At 38.9% G+C, this 25,158-nt stretch overlaps 1 long non-coding RNA gene across 3 annotated transcripts in view; it reads left to right on the top strand.

Annotated features, from left to right (window-relative positions):
• Positions 1 to 25,158, top strand: part of LOC118914125 (uncharacterized) — a 125,050-nt gene that overhangs the window by 23,882 nt on the left and 76,010 nt on the right. Inside the window, exon 3 of one of the 3 annotated variants that reach the window (XR_008994301.1) lies at positions 5,669 to 5,857. The exons of the other annotated variants lie outside the window; for them this stretch is intronic. This is a non-coding gene — a long non-coding RNA (uncharacterized LOC118914125). Of the gene's footprint in view, positions 1 to 5,668; positions 5,858 to 25,158 lie in introns of those variants that run through there. 3 annotated transcript variants of the gene reach the window in all.

The raw sequence follows: 25,158 nt of genomic DNA, 5'->3' as shown, positions 1-25,158 counted from the left end.
GTAGAGGTGGTTTGCGGAAAGCAAATTCCCTCAGCTTTTGTTTGTCTGCAAATTGTTTAATCCCACCGTCATATTTGAATGATAGTCGTGCTGGATACAGTATCCTTGGTTCAAGGCCCTTCTGTTTCATTGTATTAAATATATCATGCCATTCTCTTCTGGCCTGTAGGGTTTCTGTTGAGAAATCTGACGTTAGCCTGATGGGTTTCCCTTTATAGGTGACCTTTTTCTCTCTAGCTGCCTTTAACACTCTTTCCTTGTCCTTGATCTTTGCCATTTTAATTATTATGTGTCTTGGTGTTGCCCTTCTTGGATCCTTTCTGTTGGGGGTTCTGTGTATTTCCGTGGTCTGTTCGATTACTTCCTCCCTCAGTGTGGTGAAGTTTTCAGCAATTATTTCTTCTAAGATACTTTCCATCTCTTTTCCTCTCTCTTCTTCTTCTGGGACCCCTATAATACGGATATTGTTCCTTTTGGATTGGTCACACAGTTCTCTTAATATTGTTTCATTCCTGGAGATCCTTTTGTCTCTCTCTATGTCAGCTTCTATGCGTTCCTGTTCTCTGGTTTCAATTCCATCAATGGCCTCTTGCATCCTATCCATTCTGCTTATAAACCCTTCCAGAGTTTGTTTCATTTCTGCGATCTCCTTTCTGGCATCTGTGATCTCCTTCCGGACTTCATCCCATTTCTCTTGCGTATTTCTCTGCATCTCTGTCAGAGTGTTTATGATTCTTATTTTGAATTCTTTTTCAGGAAGACTGGTTAGGTCTGTCTCCTTCTCTGGTGTTGTCTCTGTGATCTTTGTCTGCCTGTAGCTTTGCCTTTTCATGGTGATAGGAATAGTCTGCAGAACTGGGACAAGTGATGGCTGGAAGGACTTCCTTTCTTGTTGGTTTGTGGCCCTCCTCTCCTGGGAGAACAGCGACCTCTAGTGGCTTGTGCTGGGCAGCTGCGCGCAGACAGGGTTTCTGCTTCCTGCCCGGCTGCTATGGAGTTAATCTCCGCTGTTGCTGTGGGCGTGGCCTGGCTCGGGCAGCTGCTCCAAAATGGTGGAGTCGCGTTGGAGCAGGAGCTGCTGGGAGGCTATTTATCTCCGTAAGGGGCCTCCCTGCTCCCTGCAGCCCAGGGGTTAGGGTGCCCAGAGATCCTGTATTCCCTACCTCTGGATTAAGTGACCCGCCCTGCCCCTTTAAGACTTCCAAAAAGCACCCGCCAGAACAAAACAACGCCCACCAAGAAAAAAAAAAAAAAGAAAAAAAATTTTTTAAGTAAAAAAAAAAAAAAAAAGTTTTTAATTAAAAAAAAAAAAAGGTGGTCGTTCGTTTTTCTTTATTCTCCGGTGCCAGCCTCAGGCCTCTGCTCACCGGTCTTTCTGCCCTGTTTCCCTAGTATTGGGGTCCCTATCCCTTTAAGACTTCCAAAAAGCGCTCGCCAAAACAAAACAGCAAAAAAGCAAAAAAAAAAATTGATCGCGCGCTTTTCTTATGTCCTATGTTGCCCAGCCTCCAGTGCCTGCTCACTGTTCTTGCTGCCTTGTTTCCCTAGCATCCAGGGCCCCCTGGGCACATACTGTGTCTTCGCTCTGGCCAGGATGGCGGGGGCTGGGTGTTCGGCAGTCCTGGGCTCCGTCTCCCTCCCGCTCTGCCTGCTCTTCTCCCGCCGGGAGCTGGGGGGAGGGGCGCTCGGCTCCCGCGGGGCCGGGGCTTGTATCTTACCCCCTTCGCGAGGCGCTGGGTTCTCTCAGGTGCGGATGTGGTCTGGATATTGTCCTGTGTCCTCTGGTCTTTATTCTAGGAAGGGTTGTCTTTGTTATATTTTCATAGATATATGTTGTTTTGGGAGGAGATTTCCGCTGCTCTACTCACGCTGCCATCTTCCGCCCCTCCCCCGATATTGTTTTATTTCTGTAGTCTCCCTCCCAACTTCATCCGTTAGCTCTTGCATATTTCTCTGCAGCTCAATCAGCATGGTTATGACCTTTATTTTGAATTCTTTTTCAGGATGACTGGTTAAATCTATCTCCCTAGGCTCCTTCTCAGGGGTTGTGTCTGTGATTTTGGTCTGGACCAAATTCTTCTGCCTTTTCATGGTGATAGAGGTAGTCGTGGGCAGTTGGCACATGTATCAGCTGGGAGAACAAAGTCTGTTTGTCCTTGCCAGTTGCCTTCCCTTCCTGTGGGAACAGCGACCCCTAGTGGCTTGTCCTGGGCAGCTGCACGCTGACTGCACCTCTAAGTCTGGCCTGGGCAGCTGCAGAGACAGCTCTGTGTGGGTGTTGTGGGCGTGGCCAGCCTCAGGCTGGTGCTCCACTATGGTGGGGTGGCACTAGAGGGGGAACCAGCGGGAGGCTGTTTATCGCTGTGCAGGGCTTCAGAGCTGTGCTGTCGCCCAGGGCATTAGGGCAACCAGAGTTTCCCAGGATTCCCACCTGCTGGGCTGAATGTGCCTGGATGCTTCCATCCAGCTGTGAGGCTCCTGTCCCTTTAAGACTTTCATAAAGCACTCTCTTTTCTTTTGTCCCATGGGAGCTGGTTGCAGGGACCGGCTTTCCAATTTTACTGTTCCAATTCTCTAATATCCAGCTCACCATGCACTGTGTGTCTGCACTCCCAGTGTGGATGACTAAGGCTGAGTATTTAGCAGTCCTGTGCTCCCTCTCCCTCCCCACTCTGACTCCTCTCCTCCCACCGGGGAGCTGGGGTTCGGGCACACTTGGGTCCCACCGGGCCATGGCTTGTATCTTACCCCCTTCATGAGGCACTGGGTTCTTGCAGGTGTAGATGTAGCCTGGCTGTTGTACTGTATCGTCTGGTCTGTCTTTTAGGAATAGTTGTATTTGTTGTATTTTCAAAAATATATGTGATTTTGGGAGGGGATTTCAGCTGCCCTACTCACGCCACCATCTTGCTGCGAGCTCCTGTTCAAGAGATTTTTGCCTATGTTTTCTTCTAAGAGTTTTATGGTTTCATATCTTACATTCAGGGCTCTGATCCATTTCGAGTTTACTTTTGTGTATGGAGTTAGAAAGTAATCTAATTTCATTCTCTTGCATGTAGCTGTCCAGTTTTCCCAATGCCAGTTGTTAAGAGGCTGTCTTTTCCCCATTGTAAATTCATGGCTCCTTTATCATTTTTTAATTGATCATATATGCATGGGTTTATATCTGGGCTCTCTATTCTCTTCCATTTGTCTATGGGTCTGTTCTTGTGACAGTACCATACTCTTTTGATTACTGTAGCTTCGTGCAAGCACACTGTTTGAAGAAGCTGGGTAACTGCTGCTAAAGGGGCTCTCTTGCTTAAAGGGTCTTTCTGTCTTGTGGCTAATGTCATCTGAGCTAAAATCAGGAAAGATAAAGAGACCCAGTCTGAATACATAGCTGCTAATTTATGATGAATTTCTCATGTATAGTCTCAGAACTTTGGTAGAATTAAGTAACCAAAGTAGTTTCAAAATAGAGAACTCAAAGAAGGCAGAAAAGAAGGAATAAATGACAAATGGAGTTTACATCTTAAAATGTTGTGATGAAAAAGCCTTTTATGTAGCCTGATATTTTAGAGCAAAGTTATACTTTGTGATGTCAGAAGAGACATTTTGAGCTTACACATTTCTATTGCAATTGAGATATGACTGGGTGGAACATAATGGAAAGACACTTAGAATCTTACCTCTTAGTAAAAGTTATTATCATTTCTTGATACGAAAACTGTTTTCTTCAAAAAAATGATTGGGGGGAAATATAGGAATCAGTCATCACATTTTTTTTTAGTGTCCAAAATGTATGGCTTTCTGGGAAGCTGAGCACATAAGAAATCACAGGAGACTACTCACTGGTTTATGCTGTAATTTAAGTCTCTGTATAGTAATTTACTGGTAAGTGTAGAGCATTTCTTTTTTTGTTCTTGCTGTTCTTATTTACTCATTTTAATTTTGCAAATTGTATTTGGACATGAACATTTATGGCATCTGTGTTACTTGGTACAATTGGTTTATGACTGGCCTCTTATACCTTGCATAATTTCAGGCAGTTTGATAAAATTAGGTATAATCAAATTATGTGGGATAGAAAATAATTTTCTAGTATATGTATTATATTGTTTCCTTTTAATGTATGTTTGAATATATGCCCATAATTTTGAAGAGTTAAAAACTTTTCTACATGTCTTGACAAGCCTGTAGTCTGTTTACTGTGAGTGCATAGCAGTGAAGGGTACAAGGACTGCTTGTACAGTTTGGTGCCGTTGTTGTGATTTGTGCTAAGGTGCCAACAGTTATACCACCTTTGATTTTGCACCACCAATGCAGTGTCAACACAGCCAAAAGAACACAAAGCATCTTTATGTGACAGGTATCCCTCAATTTTTTAAAGTTCCCATAATGCCCTTTCACTCCTACAAAAGACCTACATTAAGTACCTGTTTTTGCTAACTGAAAGAAATCTGAAGAGAATTTACACTTTTATGAAAGAAGGTGAAAAGTGAAAATAGTGCTCAGCATTTGTTTTGCAGTGAGATGTTATAGAGGTAGCTTGCACCCCAAGCAGCAGGGGTGGGCCTGCCAAGCTCCTTCCCTGGAAACTCGGTTCAGCATATCAGCATCAATCTGCCAGCGCACTGAAGTGTGTCTGTGAGCATCTGTACTTTATCTCAGTTTATTTTGTGCATCTGTTAGCAAGATGTATCCTAAGGTATCATAAAAACCTAAGAGGTTATTTTTGGGGTTTGGGAACACTCAAAGATTTTTTCATATAAATTAATGGTAATTGCTTCATTTTGGCTTATGAATAGGAGCGCTCTATTTTCATAAAGTGGGGGAAACCTGTATTAAGAAAGTCGTTTTCACATTGTAAAAATGAAAGGGCTTGGGGAACTCATTATGGTTCACGGATCATACTTTGAGAACTGTTGTGGTAGTTAGAAAAGATGGGGAGGGATTACTTAATACTGTTATTGTTAAGCAGAACACCATGCATTGATTAACAGTGGGGTGGGGGATCAGGGGAAGATGGCAGGGACAGGACACTCCTACTACATGGAGGATAGCTAAACTCATCATTATGCCAGCTACCAGGAATAACAGTCCAAATAATTCTGCCCACTGCATCTTGGTATCAGAGACACCAAGGAAATCAACACAGTCAAGCACGGTGGAAAAATGCTTCTCACATAGAGAAGAAATAAAGATCAGCTCCAGTAGTGTGCATTTGTCCCCAAGGCTTGAGGTCCCCCTGACAGCTAATGCAGGACAAATGGCTCATATCACTACTCTTGTGTTGAAGGAGGAAGACCCTGACCCTCCCCTGTGTCTGAATACTGAAAGCTGGGAACCTGTCTGAGGGCCATTGAAGTACTACCTTAAGCGGAACAGAGGAGCACAGATTGAGCCTGAGACAGGGAAATATATTCCTACACAAGGTGATTAGTTTGATATAGGCTGTGTAGGTTCTTTATGTTGGTAAGGAAGTGTTCCAGACTCAAGGTTCATTCTTAAGTGGCTGAGCAGGGTAGAAGGGCTGTGAGCGTGAGACTGCCTCTCTTAACAATCATGTATGACATGTGACCACCACGGTCTTACCGACCACTTCTCTGTAGCTAATCCCTGTAATTGCTTTACTTTCTTTTTTTTGTTCAATTCTTTGCTCTAATGTAGTCTATGGTTTTTGAAGGGCCCCCACCCGTAAGATGGCGAACTTCCTGCTTCTCTTCCGGGTCTTTAGTTCCCGCCGGTGCCACCTGAGGCCCAATCACCTCTCTCCCCCCGCCAATCCCAGCACCTGGCCAATAGCCACCAGTCCCGTTGAAGTGACACCTCAATCAGCTTATGTCCTCCCTATATAACCTAGTACTTTTCCCCAATAAAGTGGAACTCTCCGGTGAATTGCTGCTGTGTGTCGCTCCTTCCTTTCAGTTTTTTTGTTAAAAATTATTACAGAATTGTAAAGATGTTTGCTTTTTAAAATTAATAGGGGAGGTAATTTAAGCATAATTTAAGAATTATAACCTAATAGCAGTGTAGGAAGTAAATGCTGGGTAGCTATGTATTACACATACCCTCAAGATCAAAGAAAGATTAAGTCAAAACCTCCAGGACATATGCCATTTTTATACACTGGGGAAGCATGTCACAGTTTCTGTCTTTGCTTCTGTTAGTCCCTCTCCTTTGATACCAGATGGGATGGTGTAGTCTTTTCCTACATATATGTATAACAAAAACAATATTATATACAGCAGTAATAGTAGTGTAACTCCGTTTGGGTTCCCAACCTGATTCCAATGTGTGTAAGTATGTGAGAGGGGGTCTTCCCACACATACTAACACCAAGCAATTCTCAAACACCAGCAGGGTGTTGGAGAACTCAATTCTGATGCTTTCTGCCTGGCAACAGCACCAGATTCCACAGGTTAAGGGCTTGTCCTACAAGACTGCCCTCCACACTACATTCCAGACACTGGTTGCAAGCCCCAGGCAGTTCCCAGTGCTTCTGACCTACTGGCTAAGAATTGCAGTTTCCTACAACCTCCCCCATAGGTTTGATTAATTTGCTAGACTGTCTCACAGAACTCAGGAAAACACATCTACTAGTTTAATAAAGGATGCAAGTTAATAGCCATCAAGGGAGACATAGGGCCAGGTCCCAAATAAAGGAGTTTCTGTTCTCCAGGAGCTTGGGGCCTGGCTCAGTGGTACCTGGAGGTGTTCTGGTTCCCCAAGCATAGAGGCTCTGCCTGAGTGAGAAGCAGGACCAAACCCAGCAGAGCAGAGAGCGAGCAGTAAACTCTTTCTGGGTTTTTGTGAGGGCTTCACTGTGTATAATCATGATTGACTAAATTATTGGCCATTGGCTGATTGAGTCTCCAGCCCCTGACCTTGGGTGGGGGTCCAAAAATCTCTCATTAACATGAAAAAACACCCACTTCACCTTTCAGACTCTGCAGTGTTTTCAGGAACTGTGGATGAAGACCAAATACACCTGGGAAATATATATTTGGTCATATGAATGACCAAATATGTATTTCTTACAACTCATTATATCAAAGCTTCCTTAAATTACTTTCTGCCTATTTAGAACCTTCTGCCATTTTCACAACTGTTTGGAATAAAAAATGCTGGGTACAAGCCTACTTTTGGTGCTTATTAAACTGATAAATGACTTCTTATAGATACGTTTATCAATGGAGAATGTACATGGCAGAGAGATCTGCTGCAGAACTGGATTATTTCTCTGCCATTTCCACATGGGAAGTATTCCTATTTCTCTTGTCTCTTTAAAGAGATGGGTGGCTACCTGACTTTCCCTTTTCACCTGAGGGAAGGGATACTCTCTCTTGACAGTAACCTTGGTGTACACTGCTAAAGGAAGGTATCTTGTTTCTTTGGTTGGTTGGCACTGCCCCAGGTTTTAAGTCTTATGTAGTGTTTTGGGGAAAATTGGAATTGCTTTGGCTTTAATGTCCTAATGTATAAGAATGATTTATAAACTCTGTAATAAATGGTATGCACTGGAGACATGCCAGTAAGTTGATTTCTAATTTTTAAGTACACATACATTCATTCATTTCACCAGGAACAAAATATTGATATCAAATTATAATATCACTGATATAAGGAATTAGCTATAGACCATCTGAAACTCTGCTGAATTATCAGTATTTGGATAATATGAATGGTGACCCTTAATCACAAGCATATGTAAAAAGCACTTTGTAATATATAAGGGTATGTGAAAGTATTAGTTATGGGAAGTTAGCAAAGTAAGAGAAAGAGATGAGAGCAAGGATAAAACACCTGAAGGAATACCTAAAACATATGCGATCCATATGAATGGGCACGGTGATTTTTATATTTGAGACAGTATTTCCATCTTTCAGAATTGTTCCATTTCATAAACTGTAACTTTGATCTTGTGCTTTTTTCATCCACACAGACTTAATTTGATCCATTGAAATTATGATCATCAGAGTATATTAATCTGTAAATATATAGGTACACATTTAAATTATATCTGTGTTAATCATAATTCATAGAATTAAAATAAGAACTTTTCTGATTGGTCTTTATAAGTAGTGTGATTATAGATGATCTAACTATACATATTCGTGTGCTTTTTTACAACAGATAAAAATTTTTCTGAGATTCCCAAGCACTCAGTGCTCACACTGACAATTGCTATTCACATTTGCACATTGATTGTGGCAAAAGCAAAACAAAATTACAGCAGCAACAAAACTGCATCAATATGTAAATAATTTGCTTTTAGTTGACACTCTAGAAAGCATGGAAAGCTGTAAAGGGAAATATAAGTTATCTATAATTATGCCACCAAGAAATAGTTCTGGTTAACATTTTGGTGTATTTTCCTCCAGTCCCTCTCTTTTTGTGTGGCTTTTTCCTTACAACAATTTTTTTTAGGTCTAATACAAACACTGATGTAGGTTATTTTTAGTCAATTAAAATTTAAGTAAAATCAGTGGAATACAAAACTTGGTGAAATAAGAAAATCTTTTTAAAAATGTAATTAAAATATTCTGTACTACTGTTTTAAAAATGGAACTTGAATTTAGAAATAAGAGTATAGAATTCCTTCCCATAACCTTTTACTAAGTATATTCTGTGAATATTTTGATAACTTCTTGAGGCCTGTGAAATGCAGAAACTCAAATCCTGTTAATTGTTTTTCACTTTATTGCTACTAATTATTTTAGAAGGCTTAAAATACTTATAATAGTTGCTTTTCAGATACTCAAAAACATATTTAACGTCATAATATATGCCTCTTAGAGAATCTTTCAGTTGATTTCTTGGCTTTCTCATAACATTCTTCAACCCTCTCTATAGTTAAGTTTTTCTTAGGATTAGTTCCTCTATGGAAAACCTTACATAGGAAGAATATTAAAGATGGAGGTGTGAGAGGTGAGATAGAGGCCTCCTCCCCAAACCACATATAATATGAAAATATAATTAATACAACTAATCCTAAAACAGCAACAGGAAAGAAGGCTGCACCAGACTGCATATACCTGGAGAAAAGAACAGACCTCATGGAAAAGGGTGATATACCAAAGCCATTATCTGGCAGGACCCAAGGACTTCACCCACCAGGACGAAGATAAATGGAGTGGGGAGGGAGTAGAGGTCTGGGACTTCTGGACACCTAGCCCTGGAGATCTGCTCTGGGAGCACAAACCTACATTGCATGGTGCTCTGATGATTAGTGGGGTTGGAAAGCTAAGACAGGTGAAATATCTGGACAGAAAGAGACTACAGCCACTTGTGGAAAACAGATCCATATCCAGCTGCTCTGGGACAAAAGAAAGGCGGGCAGTCTGAAAAAATTCCTTACGGTGAGAGGGCTGCTAAAGGGACAAGGATTGCAATGAGCTTACTGCTCAGGTGAAAGGAAAGGTAGCCAAATTTGTCTGGACTCACTCTGCTCAGCAGGTTGGGAACTTTCAGGAACTTCAGGCACTCCATCCCACTGGGTGGCTAAGCAGCTCCAAGGACCCCCACCGTGGTACATAGCCTGCTGCAACTTCCTCCCAGCTAGCCTGCACATGGCTTGCAAACCAGCAGCCCTTGCCCTGGTGTCAGCAAGCCAGAGGGAAGCCCCACTTATGGCACCTACAAAAGCAAAGCGTAGAGGCTTACACCTGTGTGTTCGGCCCACTGGTTCTGGCAGTGGAGAGAGGCAGAGCAGACAGAAAGCAGAAAACAGATATTTTCTCCCACCAGGCAGCAGCACTGCTCCCCTGCAAGCTCTGACATTGCTCCAGGGGCTGAGCAGTTCCAGAGAGCAGAGATTCTGAGCACTAGAGTGTGGCGCATACACATATGAAATGTCAAAGGAACCTGTTTTAAACCAAAATCCCACAAACACAAGAAAAAGGGTCAAATGAAACTGAACTCATCAATCAACAGGAAAAGATTTCAAAATAAAAATCATAAACATGCTCATGGAGGTAGAGAAAAATATTCAAGAAATCAGGAACGAATTTAGGATGGAGATCCAATCATTACAGAATACAGTGGAGGGAGGGTTTAAAAGCAGATTAGATATGGTGGAGAAGATAATAAATTTAATAGAAATTAGAGAAGAGGAATACAAAGAAGCTGAGGCACAGAGAGAAAAGAAGGACTCTAGGAATGAAAGAATATTGAGAGAACTGTGTGACCAATCCAAACGGAACAATATTCATGTTATAGGGGTAGCAGAAGAAGAAGAGAGAGAAAAAGGGGTAGAAAGTGTCTTTGAGGAAGGAAGTGCTAAAAAGTTCCCCAATCTGGGGAAGAATATAGTCTCTCAGGCCATGGAGGTGCACAGATCTCTCAAAACAAGGGACCCAAGGAAGACAACACCAAGACATATAATAATTAAAATGACAAAGATCAAGGATAAGGACAGACTATTAAAAGCAGCCAGGAGAAAAAGATCACATAAAAGCCCATCAGGCTATCATCAGACTTCTCAGCAGAACACTTACAGTCCAGAAGGGAGTGTCATGATATATTTAATGCCATGAAGAAGAAGAGCTTCGAATGAAGAATACTCTACTCAGCAAGGTTCTCATTTAAATTTGAAAGAGGAATTAAACAATTTCCAGATAAGCAAAAGTTGAGAGAATTTACATCCCACAAACCATCTCTATGGTGTATTTTGGAGGGATGACTATAGATGGAAGTGTTCCTAAGGCTAAATAGCTGTCACCAGAGGTAATAAAACCACAGTAAAGGGAGTAGAACAATTACTAAGCCTATGCAAAATTAAATCAGCTATCCTCAAAGTCAGTCAAAGCATAGACAAAGAGTACAGAATATGATACCTAATATATAAAGAATACAGGAGGAAGAAAAAGGAGAAAAAGAACCTTTAAGTTGTGTTTATAATAGCATACCAAGTGAGTTGAGTTAGACTCTTAGATAGTAAGGAGGTTACACTTGAACCTTTGGTAACCATGAATCTAAAGCCTGCAATGACAATAAGTACATACCTATTGATAATCACCCTAAATGTAAATGGTCTGAATGAACCAATCAAAAGACTTAGAGTCACTGAATGAATTAAAGAAACAAGGTCTGTCTATATGCGGCTTACAAGAGACTCACTTCAAACCCAAAGACATACACAGACTGAAAGTAAAGTGATGGAAAAAGGTATTTCATGAAACTAATATGGAGAAAAATAGGAGTCGCAGTACCTGTATCAGACAAAATAGACTTCAAAACAAAGAAAGTCACAAGAGACAAAGAAGGACATTACATAATGATAAAGGGGTAAATCCAACAAGAGGATATAACCATTATAAATATCTATGCACTCAACACAGGAGCACCTAAATATGTGAAACAAATACTAACAGAATTAAAAGGGGAAAAATAGAATGCAATGCATTCATTCTAGGAGACTTCAACACTCCACTCACTCCAAAGGGCAGATCAACCAGACAGAAAATAAATAAGGAGACAGAGGCACTGAACAACACATTAGAACAGATGGACCAAATAGACATCTACATCCCAAAGCAGCAGGATACACATTCTACTCAAGTGCACATGAAACATTTTCAGGAATATATCATGTACTAGGCCACAAAAAGAGCCTCAGTAAATTAAAAAAGATTGGAATTGTACTAACCAGCTTCTCAGACCACAAAGGTATAAAGCTAGAAATAAATTACAGAAAGAAAATGAGAAAGCTCACAAACAATTGGAGGGTTAACAACATGCTCCTAAATAATCAAAGGATCAGTGACCAAAGAAAAACGGAGATCCAGCAATATATGGAGACAAAGACAACAATAATTCCACACCACAAAATCTGTGGATGCAGCAAAGGTAGTGCTAAGAGGGAAATAGAGTGCAGTACAGGCCTACCTCAGGAGAGAAGAACAATCCCATATGAATAGTCTAAGCTCACAATTAACAAAACTAGAAAAAGAAGAGCAAATGAGGCCCAAAGTCAGTAGAAGGAGGGACATAGTAAAGATTAGCATAAATAAATAACATTGAGAGAATAAAACAGTAGAAAGAATCAATGAAAGCAAGAGCTGGTTCCTTGAGAAAATAAACAGAACAGATAACCCCCTAGCCAGACTTATCAAGCAAAAAAGAAAATCTATACACATAAACAGAATCAGAAATGAGAAAGGAAAAAATCACTACAGACACAACATAATTACAAAGAATTATTAGAGAATGCTATGAAAAATTATATGCTAACAAACTAGATAACCTGGAAGAAATGGACAACTTTCTAGAAAAATACAACCTTCCAAGATTGACCCAGGATAAAACAGGAAATCTGAACAGATCAGTTACCAGCAATGAAATTGAATTGGTAATCAGAAAACGACCTAAGAACAAAACCCCTGGAGCAGATGGCTTCACCACTGAATTTTAAAAAACATTTAGTGAAGACGTAATACCCATCCTCCTTAAAGTTTTCCAAAGAGTAGAAGAGGGAATAATTCCAAACTCATTCTGTGAAGCCAGGATCACTCTAATATCAAAACCATGCTAAAACACCCCCCAAAAAATTACAGACCAATATCCTTGATGAACAAAGATGCAAAAATACTCAACAAAATAATAGCAAACTGAATTAAAAAAATACATAAAAAAGATCATCCAACATGATCAAGTACGGTTTATTCCAAGGATGGTACAATATTCGAAAATTCATCAACATCATCCACCACATCAACAAAAAGGACTAAAACCACACAATCATCTCCATAGATGCTGAAAAAGCATTCAACAAAATTCACCATTCATTCATAATAAAAGCTCTCAACAAAATGGGTATAGAGGGCAAATACCTCAGCATAATAAAGGCCATATATGACAAACCCACAGCCAACATCATACTTAACAGAAAAAGATGAAAGCCTTTCCTTTAAGATTGGGAACAAGACAAGAATGCCCACTGTCCTCATTTTTATTCAAAATAGTTCAGGAGGTCCTAGCCATGGCAATCAGACAACACAAATAAATAAAAGACATCCAGATTTGTAAAGAAGTTAAACTGTCACTATTTACAGATGACATGATATTGTACAAAAAAAACCCTAAAGAATCTACTCCAAAACTCCTAGATCTAATATCTGAATTCAGCAAAGTTGAAGGATACAAAATTAATACACAGAAATCTGTTTCATTCCTATGTGCTAATGATGAACTGCCAGAAAGAGAAATCAGGAAAGGAATTCCATTCACAATTGCATAAAAAAAAAACCTAGGAATAAACCTAACAAAGGAAAGGAAAGACCTATACTCTGAAAACTACAAGACACTCATGAGAGAAATTAAAGAAGATACCAATAAATGGAAACACATCCCGGGCTCATGGTAGGAAGAATTAATATTGTCAAAACGGCCATCCTGCCTAAAATAATCTACTGATTCAATGCAATCCCTATCAAGATACCGACAGCATTCTTTGACGAACTAGACCAAATAGTTCTAAAATTCATATGGAACCACAAAAGACCCTGAATAGGCAAAGCAATCCTGAGAAGGAAAAATAAAGCAGGGGAGATTATGCTCCCTGACTTGAAGCACTACTGCAAAGCCAGAGTAATCAAGACAATTTGGTACTGGTACAAGAACTGAACCATAGACCAATGGAACAGACTAGAGAGCCCAGGTAAAAACCCAAGCAGATATGGTCAATTAATGGACAATAAAGGAGCCATGGACATACAATGGGGCAATGACAGCCTCTGCTACAACTAGTGTTGGCAAAACTGGACAGCTACATTCAAGAGAATGAAACTGGATTATTGTCTAACCCCATACACAAAAGTAAACTTGAAATGGACCAAAGACCTGAATGTAAGTCGTGAAACTGTGAAACTCTTAGAAGACAACATAGGCAAAAATCTCCTGAACGTAAACATGAGCAACTTTTTCCTGAATGCATATCCTCAGGCAAGGGAAACAAAAGCAAAAGTGAACACATGGAACTACATCAAGCTAAAAAGCTTCTGTACAGAAAAGGACACCATCAGCAGAACAAAAAGGCATCCTACAGTATGGGAGAATATATTTGTATTTGACATATCCAACAAGGGGTTAACATCCAAAATATATAAAGAACTCACATGCCTCAACACCCGAAAAGCAAATAACCAAATTAAAATAATGGGTGCAGGATATGAACAGACAATTCTCCAAAGAAGAGATTCAGATGGTCAACAGGAACATGGAAAGATTCTTCACATCACTCATTATCAGGGAAATTAAAATTAAAATCTCAATGAGATATCACCTCACACCAGTAGGGATGGCCAGCATCGAAAAGACTAAGAACAACAAATGTTGGTGAGGATGTGGAGGAAGGGGAACCCTCCTTCACTGCTGGTGGGAATGTAAGCTAGTTTAACCATTGTGGAAAGCAATATGAAGGTTCCTGAAAAAATTAAAAATAGAAATAGCATTTGACCAGGGAATTCCACTCCTAGGAATTTACCTGAAGAATACAAGTTCTGAGATAAAAAAAGACATATGCACCCCTATTTTTATTGCAGCACTATTTGCAATAGCCAAGCTGTGGAAACAACCTAAGTGTCCATCAGTAGATGAATGGATAAAGAAGAGGTGGTACATATACACAATGGAATACTATTCAGCCATAAGAAAGAAACAATCCTACCATTTGCAGTAACATGGATGGAGCTGGAGGACATTATGCTCAGTGAAATAAGCCAGGCGGAGAAGGACAAGTACCAAATGATTTCTCTCATTTGTGGAGTATAACAACGAAGTAAAACTGAAGGAACAAAACAGTGGGAGACTCAGACTCCAAGAAGGGACTAGCAGTTACCAAAGGGGAGGGGTTGGGGGTGTGGTTGGGGATGGAGGGAGAAGGGGATAGAGGGGTATTATGATTAGTACACATGGTGTGGGGGATCATGAGGAAGACAGTGTAGCACAGAGAAGGCAAATAGTGACTCTGTGACTTCTAACTACACTGATGGACAGTGACTGGAATGGGGTATGTAGGTGGATTCAATAATATGGGTGAATGTAGTAACGACATTGTTTTTCATATGAAACCTTTATAAGAGTGTATATCAATAATACCTTAATAAAAAAAGAAAAGAAAACCTTACACTGAAGGAGGATGGATCCCACTGAGAATTTGGTTTTGAAACTGAGACTGTGATACCACAAATACACCAAGTGGGTATGGAAAATTTATTCATATAATGAGACTTTTGGGGGAGAGCAGGGGTAGATCTCTTAATCTGCTCTGAAAGTGGCTTGAGAGAGCAGGGAAAGGAAACTGGCTTGGGATTTTTCTGGTGAGTGGGTGGTGGGTTTCCCATGTCTGGGTCCAGCCTGTGGGGATTGAATTTGTACCAAAGTAGGGAGCACTTGTACTTTCTTACCAGCTTGCTCAGCTGTGGGGCAAGAAGGGAAGGAAGAGTGGTGGGCATGGCTGTCAGTAGTCAAACGTCAAAACTGGAATCAGACTATTTGCCAAATCTGCCTTCCTAAGCATTTTGTGTAAATTTTGAGAAACCTGTTTTCCTTGGCATTTTCCAGGTGAATCATCATGTAATAATGATAATAGCTAACACTTATGCTTGCTGTGTGCTAGACACTGTAATGAGTGCTTTACACACACTGTTAGTTCATTTAATCATTAAAAAAAATCAAATGTACATCACAGTGGTTCAGTTGTTCCCCTCTTTCCCCTCTGCCCACTCCGCTCACCCTTGGTAACCACTAGTCACTTCTCAGTGTCTATGAATCTAATCCTGTTTTGTTCCTTCTGTTTTGCTTTGTTTTTATCTTCCACAAATAAATGAAATAATATGATATTTGTCTTTCTCCACCTGGCTTATTTCACTGAGCACTATACCCTCTAGATCCACCCATGTTGTTGCAAATGGCAGGATTTCTTTTCTTTTTATGGCTGAATAATATTCCATTGTGTATATGTACCACATCTTCTTTATCCATTTATCTGTTGACGGACACTTAGGTTACTTCCATATCTTGGCTGTTGCAAATAGTGCAGTGATAAACATAGGGTAGCACAAAAATGCAAAGAATTGCTAGAGAATACTATGAAAAATTATATACCAATAGATTAGACAACTTAGAAGAAATGAACAACTTCCTAGAAAAATACAACCTTCGAAGACTGACCCTGGAAGAAATAGAAAAATCTGAACAGAACAATTACCAGCAATGAAGTCAAATTGGTAATCAAAAAACTTCTCCAAAACAAAACTCCAAGTCCAGACAGCTTCGCAATCAAATTGTACCAAATATTTAAAGAAGAGCTAATACCCATCCTTCTTTAAGTATTCTAAAAAGTAGAAGAGGAGGGAATATTTCCAAATTCATTCTATGAGGCCAGCTTCACTCTAATACCAAAACCAGACAAAGACACCACAAAAAAGAAAATTATAGACCAATATTCCTGATGAACATAGATGCAAAAATCCTAAACAAAATATTAGTAAATGAAGTCCAAAAATACATCAAAAGATCACCCTTCATGACCAAGTAGAATTTATTCCAGGGATGCAAGGATGGTACAATATTCATAAATCAATATCATACATCATATTAACAAAAAAAGGATAAGAACTACATGATTGCATCAATAGATGCTGAAAAATATTTGACAATATTTAACATCTATTCATGATAAAAACTCTCAAAATGGGTAGAAAGTGTATGTACCACAACATAAACACCGTATATGACAAACCTTTAGTCAACATACTTAACAGTGAAAAGCTGAAAGCTTTTCCTCTAAGATCGGGAAGAAGACAAGAATGCCCACTCTCACCACTTTTATTCAACATAGTACTGGAGGTTCTAGCCACAGCAATCAAACGCAAAGAGATAAAAGGCATCCAAACTGGTAAGGAAGAAATTAAACTCTCACTATTTGCAGATTACAGGATATTGTGCATAGAAAATCCTAAATAATCCACCAAAAAACTACTGGAGCTAATAACTGAATTCAGGAAAGTTGCAGGATATGAAATTAAAACACAGAAATCTGTTGCATTCCTATATACTAAAAATGAACAAGGAGAAAGAGGAGTCAGGAAAACAATTTCTTTTACAATTGCATCAAAAAGAAAATACCTGGGAATAAATCTAACCAAGACTTATACTCTGAAAACTACAAGACACTCATGAGAGAAATTAAAGTTCATTTAATCTTTTTAATAAATATATGCACTAGGCAATGTTATCTTCATTCTGCGGATGAAAAATCTGCAGAACAGAGAGGTAGATAATTTTCTCAACTTCACAGAGCTGATAAGTGGCAGAGACAGGATTAGAAAACAAGCACTTTAAAACACTGCCTTTAATTTTTTTTCTTTCAATCCTTTATGGTGACCTTCAATATTCTGTATTAATTAAAAGTGTTTTTAGAGTAGTGAGGACTTCAAAATCACTTCCAGTTTTTCTGTGTGAGTTACAGCAACTTTTTTGTGTTGTAGGAAATGCCAAGGCACTCATATTTATACATTTTTAATTAAAAAATTTAGCAGCATACCACTTCTATTGAATGGTCAAGCCAGTTATAATTTTGTCCCCTTTTCACTGTGTGTTAGGATATTATACATATCTCTCAAATTTTATATAATTAGATTTTCAGGAAAACATGGAAGAGACAATAGAACTGCTCATATCTTTAACTTGTATTGTCCTTGAGTTGGTTATTTATAGGGGAAAAACCTGGTATGATCTTTGATCTTCTATTCTTTTAAAGGTTTAGCCAATTGTCTGAATATCATTCTTGGGAAGATTTTTACTTTTAGCTCTATGATTTGACATAATATTTGATAAGAAAGGTGGTTGATAATAGTTTTTAGGTAAATCCATATCAGTATAATTTAACTTCTCTAAACTTGTATAAAAATAAATCTATTATGAAGTGGTTGAAGAACTTAAAAGCATTACTGAATACAACTGACTGTGTTTAGGAGATCATCTCATTTGAACTTCTAAGCTGCCTTAAACATATTTTCTTCAATGCCCTTCAAAAGTCATATTAGTATTAACTATATGTGACTAATTCCATGTCTTCCTGTATACACCACACACACACACACACACGCACACACACACAGTTATAACTTACAGTTGGTTGAAATCTATTATAACACATACAAATTCTTACACAAGAAATGTATTTTCAATAAAGGAAATGGTTGTGTTTTTTATTTGATGTTTTGTCTTAGACATTGTGTCCTTGTAGCTCGTCCCGAAGGACTTTCTTGTTATAGTGTGAAATAAGAGTCAAGATTCTTTTTTTGTTTCTATCATATGGATCCAGTTTTCTAACATCATGAAATTACTATGGTCCTTGTGCTGAGAAATCAAATGGCTGCATATGCATGGGCATATTTTTGGACTGTCTGCTCCAATAATCAACATGTCTGTTCTTACAGCATTATTGTACTTTCTTAATTCTGTTAGCTTTATAGCAAGTTTTGAAGTCAAGTAGTATAATTCCCCCCAACTTTGTTCTTTTTCAAAATTTCTTGGCCATTGTGGGTCCTTTCCATTTCCATTATCACATAAATTTTAGAATCTGTTGACCAATTTTTATTTGTCTGAGGAACTGTTTATTTCTTCCTCCCTTTTTAAAAAGCTTTTAAAAATTGTAGTGAAAAATATATAACATGGTATTTATTATCTTAATAATTTGTAATGTAGAGTTCAGTGGCATTAATTACATTCACAATGCTGTGTATGTATGTATGTACTCATCACAGCTATCTATACCAAAACCTTGTCATCATACCCAACATAAACTCTATTCCCATTAAATAATAACTCCTCCTTATCTTCCTTTCTTCTAGTAATTTCTAGTCTTCTTTTTGTCTCTATGAATTTTCCTGTTATAGCTACCACATGTAAGTGGAATCATACAATATTTATTCTTTGGTGTCCAGCTGGTTTCACTTGGCATAATGTCTTAGGTTTATCCATGTTGTAACATATATAAATATTTCATTCCTTTTTATGGCTGAATAGTATTCCATTGTGTGTATATACACCAGTTTGTATGTCCATTCATTCATTGATAGACACTTGGGTTGTTTCAACATTTTGGCTACTGTGAATAATGCTGCTATAAACATTGGTGTAGAGATATCTGTTTGAGACCCTGCTTTCAGTCTTTTTTGTATACCTAGGAGTAGAATTTCTGGGTCATATGGTAATTCTATGTTTGACTTTTTCTTTTTTTGGAACTGCCAGATTATTTTCACAGTAGCTGCACTTTTTAAAAAATACATTCTCCTTCAATTTTTTATCCATTCAATTTTTATTAAAGTGTTGAATGACTTTCTTGTTTAAATATAGAAAATTCCACTCAGCTATAAGATAACTTGTTGATTGTCATAGTAAGCAAAATTTAATTGTGGAAAAAGAGGCAAATACAATGGCGTAAAAGCTAACTATTTTAGATTTGAAAAGGTGGGTGATTACAGTGGGTATCATAAGCTACTTTATTTTTTCTAATCATCACATTAAAGAAATGCAGAAAAAAGAAGAAACAAGAAACAAACAGAGCCTTGACACCCAAAATTCTCACCCTACTGCCATATCTCCTCCAATGACTCTTTATTTATTTATTTTGCTTACCTACTCCCAAAATTGCACTCTCTGGACCTGTTTCTCTTCCAGACTCAGAAATTCAAACATCCATTTTTAACCACAGCCACTATAAGCATTTTCAATCTCATTATGATCCCTAAACCCACTGACTCCTCCATTTTCCCTCTTCTTTTTCCTCCTCTCCCTTTTTGCTCTAAATGACATGTCACATTATTTCATTTACTCTTTCGTGATTATGTGCTCAGCTCTCTTTTCTCTGCTTTTCCTAGTTCCTCTCCCCTAAATCCCTCACTCTGAGTAAACTCTGTTACCTACGTTCCTGTGGGGAAAATGGAAGTTCCTATGGCCAGGATCTTCACCTGACACTAAACTACTTGATGATGTAATTGGCCTACTGTTAGACTAATGCTTCCGCACCCATTGGCAATAAGCTATTATTGACTGAGTCACATTATATAAAAAGCTCTTCCCAGAGCTCTGGGTGGAGGCAGAGACAGAGGTAGATTACGGACCTGCAGACTGCTAGATGCAGATGTGATTCTAGTGCTTGACCTGCCATTATGAGAATGAAGCTGGGTAAAAACTCTTTTACTCCAAGAATGTTCCATTGTCATTTTTCAGTGTCACTGGATCCATAGTAAACTTGCCTGTGGCTGAAACCCTCAGGCAAGACAATTGGCATAGTTGGCAGGATTTGCTGTAGAAAATAATGGAACAGGCTGCCCTCATGGGATGGGTGCTTCAGTGGACCTCCCCTAAGGATGGGGAGACATTCAAGTGTCCTACAATAGGGCATGTGGTCTGAGGTAGTTTGTGTCCTAGAGGCCTGGGTCCCACCCAAGGACTGGGGGCAGGTGATAAATACCTGATGCAGTAGAGAGGGCCTTTTTGCAAAATAAATAAGTCTTTTGAGAAACAGAGTACCCACGAGGCAGTGGGAACTGTGGAATGGCTGTTTCTCACAGTATTTAAAAAAAGGCTACAGATGAGAGGGATGTGCTCCTATGAGAGACAGAAATGGAAGCACAAGAATGTGAGCTGTGTAGTGCTATGGATTTATTGAAGAATGAAATAGCATTGACACAAGAGACGAGAACCCTGGAGAGGTGGAGTGTGGATAAAGTGAAGGCTCCTATGGCCAGGGATTCTCACCTGGCTCTGGTCGGCTTGCTAACTACATATGTGTGGGCAATATGTTGCTATTGACTTTATAAAGAGCTCCACCCAGTGCTCTGGGTGACATGGTGGCATGGCTGCAAGGTTGCAGGAGAGCAGACACTGGAGTGGTGGCAGTGCCAAGGACAGAGACTGAGATGGCTGCAGGGGTAGAGAGGCCCAGAAGCAGAGACCAGCTTGCTGCATACAGACTCGCTTTGAGTGGAGGGGATTCTGGTGATTGATCTGCCACCACGGGAATAAAGTTGTGTATAAACCCTTTCACCCCAAGAACGTTCCATAGTCATTTTTCAGTCTCACTGAATCCATAGTGAACTTGCCCAGGGCTGAAACCCATAGGCAAGACACCCCCTCTGCATGATGCCAACCCCTCTATTGCAGACCTGATGGATACCCTCAATCATGAACTAGAAACATATCATTATGTCGTGAATCTTGCTAATGACTTCTTTTCCATTGATCTGGAACAGGAAAGTCAGGAACAATTTGCCTTCCCATGGGAAGGATGGCAATAGACTTTCACTGTCTTTCCACAGGGTTACCTCTACAGTCCCACTATCCATCATAGACTTGTAGCCAAGAGCACTGGGCAGAGTTCTTTATATAGTGACTCAGTTAATAATAGTTTATTGTCTGTGGGTGTGGAAACAGAAGCCTAGCAGTAGGCCAATTACATTATCAAATAGTTTAGGTTCAGGTGAGGATGCTGCCCACAGGACCTTCAGTTTTCCCACATCTGGCAAGCAATTGGATGTAACTGTGTCAGATGGTAAAATATCCTCTAGTGTACTCGTTTTGTGTCCCCTATTGTCTCTGGGTATTTTAGATATTCTTTAAGTAAGTCCTTGTAGTTACTCTAGTTATAATCCCATGATTATACAGGAATTTTATTGATCTTTTGGTAAGATATGGGGGAGGGGAAGCATTGCATAGTCCTTTGGTTAGGTCTCAGTCTTTTTGTGATCCTGATTTGGGTATTTCCTTTCCCCCACATTGGAGGTTACAGGAAGATGGAGTTATGTCCCTCCCCTTAGATCAATCACGCTAAGCTGAAACCTTTCATTTAGGCTCTGGTAAAGTAGTTTCCCTTGAGGGCAGACCTTGTGAACAGGAACACAATACACTGAGCACATTTTTATATTATTCTTTTCCAATTCCCCTCCTAAAAGCACAGTGGAGTTTTATCTCTGACCTTTACAATGGTAGCATTCCTAGGGGTAAAACTCACCCAAGTATGGAAATCCCCCCTAATAATGAGCCTTCTTAGATATTTTGATTATCAAGTTCTCCACACTAAGCCTCTACCAGTTCAACAATTAATAATATTTAAAGTGTTCCTTCCAATATTGGCTCCGGCTCACAGCTTCTGCTCCTAGGCTTTTGTTCTCAGTAAGATATGATTCTTCATATCTACATGGCTGTTTCTCCAGTATTTTTGGGCAGCAGTTTGCCCTATGACTTCAATTATCTGATGTATCAAAGAAGAGTTACTTATTTTCAGTTTTCTAGTTTTTTTTTTTGTGAGGATTAGAGTGACAACTTCAAAGCACTTTACATGTCTGGCCAGAAACTACAGAAGTGTGCTTGCTGATTTTTCAAAAGATCCTTCTGTGATTTTGATTGGAATTGTGCTGAATCTGTAGTTCATTTGGAAATAATTGACATATTAGCAAAATGAACCTTGATCCATGAACATTATATAGATCTCCATTTATTAAGATTGTTTAAAATTTCTCTGAGCAGTATTTTCTAGTTACAAGACTATGCATATTTTGTTCTTTTATCCTTACATGTTTCAAATTTCTTGGTGCCATATTTGTTAAATATCAGTTTTCAACTGTCTACTGCTATTTATGGAATAGAAATGATTTTTGTATATATTGACTGTGTATCTCACAACTTTGTTAAACTCATTATTTCTAGTGTTTTCCTGCAGCTCTGTTATTTCCTATACATAATCATCTTGTTTGCAAATAGACAATTTTACTTCTTCCTTTCCAAACTATATGATTTAAAAAATTAATAGATGTTATTTTTTAGGATGTTTGTTAATTACAGAAAAATTAAGCAGATAGTACAAAGAGTTCCCAATTCTTCCCCCACCTCCACTCCCACAATTTCTGCTCTTAACATCTTGCATTAATGTGGTACATATGTTAGAATTAATGAATCAACATTGATACATTATTAACTGAAGTCAATAGTTTGCATTAAGTTTCATTCTTTGTATCTAACACTTCTATGGGGTTTGACAAATGTATAATGACATGTATCTACCATTACAGTACCATACAGATTAGTTTCATTGTCCTAACAGTTTCCTGTGCTCCACCTATTCCTCCCTCTTTTCCTCCTCTCCTGGAATCCCTGGCAACCACTGATCATTTTTTCTGTCTCAATAGTTTTGTTTTTTCCAGAGTATCTTATACTTGGAATCATGCAATATGTAGTCTTTGCAGATTTGGTTCTTCACTTAGCAATATGTATTTAAGTTTCCTATGTGTCTTTTTTGGGGAGGTGGGGAGCTTAATAGTTCATTTCTTTTTATTGCTACAATATTCCTTTGGATATACCATAATTTATCCATTTACTTATCAAGGGACGTCTTGACTGTTTCCAATCTTTGGCAATTCTGAATAAAGCTGCTTTAAAATGTTCATGTGCAGGTTTTTTTTTTTTTTTAATAATTATTTTTTATTAAAGGGTAGTTGACGCACAGTATTACATTACATTAGTTTCAAGTGTACAACACAGTGGTAGAACATTTATATACATAATTCGAGGTTCCAGCTATCACCCTACCAAGCTGTTACATTATCTTGACTATATTCCTTATGCTATACATTACATCCCGGTTACTTATTTATTTTACCATTGGAAGTCTGTCCTTTTTTTTTTTTTTTTTTTTGTGAGGGCATCTCTCATATTTATTGATCAAATGGTTGTTAACGACAATAAAATTCTGTATAGGGGAGTCAATGCTCAATGCACAATCATTAATCCACCCCAAGCCTAATTATCGTCAGTCTCCAATCTTCTGAGGCATAACAAACAAGTTCTTACATGGAGAACAAATTCTTACATAATGAATAAGTTACATGGTGAACAGTACAAGGGCAGTCATCACAGAAACTTTTGGTTTTGCTCATGCATTATGAACTCTAAACAGTCAGTTCAAATATGAATACTCATTTGGTTTTTATACTTGATTTATGTGTGGATACTACATTTCTCTCTTTATTATTATTATTTTTAATAAAATGCTGAAGTGGTAGGTAGATACAAGATAAAGGTAGAAAACATAGTTTAGTGTTGTAAGAGAGCAAATGTAGATGATCAGGTGTGTGCCTGTAGACTATGTGTTAATCCAAGCTAGACCAGGGCAATAAAACATCCACGTATGCAGAAGATTTCTCTCAGAACAGGGGCGGTGAGGTTCTAAGCCTCACCTCTGTTGATCCCCAATTTCTCACCTGATGGCCCCCCTGCGACTGTGCCTGTCTTAGGTTGTTCCTCCCTTGAGGAATCTTACCCATCTCTGGCTAACCAGTCATCTTCCGGGGCCATACAGGGAAATGTGAAGTTGGTAAGTGAGAGAGAAGCCTTATTGTTTGAAAAGGTTAGCTTTTTACATCTTTGCATATTTATGCCCTGTGGCTTCTATGCCCAGCATTTGTCTTGAGGTATCTTTACCACTTGGAAGAATTATGATACTCGATAAATTTGATACGAGGCACGAATTCTATTTAAGGGTTGTAATTAGGAAGGAAGAAGAAAAGCTGTAGAAGTAGCAGGCGGAAGAAAACATGGGAAGATTGATTGTTTCTTTGGCATATCTTCTTGTAGAGTAACTTCAGCATGTATAGGTTTTAAGCTACTACTTAAATTGCGCACACACATTAACATAATAGGAGTATAGTTACATAACCAAAGCATATCTGTAATTACCAGCCATCTCCAGTGAAACCAAGAAAACCAGTTAGGCACCTTAGGCATTTGTGAAAACTTATCTATGACATGGTGGATATTGTCCAACTGAACTTGAACAGTCTGAGAGAAATCAGACAAATTAAAACAACCCATTCCTGGGGACTGTTCACATGCCATATGTTCTTTTAACAGTAAATAGTCTGTAGTTGTAAGACTTTGGAGCGCTACAATTTGCACTTCTCCAAATTCTTGGTTGAGTTCCAACAGTATAGATCCAGTCCAATTTGTTGTTTTACTGTATGCACAGGCCAGCTTAGATATCTCCTTCCTCATTCCCATGGCAAGTCCAGGAACGGGTGTGATGAGTGTATCTACAGCTGTAGCAGTGCGTGGATCTTTGTTGGGGTTTTTTGATGATCATCTTCTGGCATGAGTCTTCCAGAGAGTGCT

This window comes from Manis pentadactyla, chromosome 16, assembly GCF_030020395.1.
Source record: "Manis pentadactyla isolate mManPen7 chromosome 16, mManPen7.hap1, whole genome shotgun sequence".
Classification (NCBI taxonomy): domain Eukaryota; kingdom Metazoa; phylum Chordata; class Mammalia; order Pholidota; family Manidae; genus Manis; species Manis pentadactyla.
This window is presented reverse-complemented; position numbering and strand designations above follow the sequence as displayed.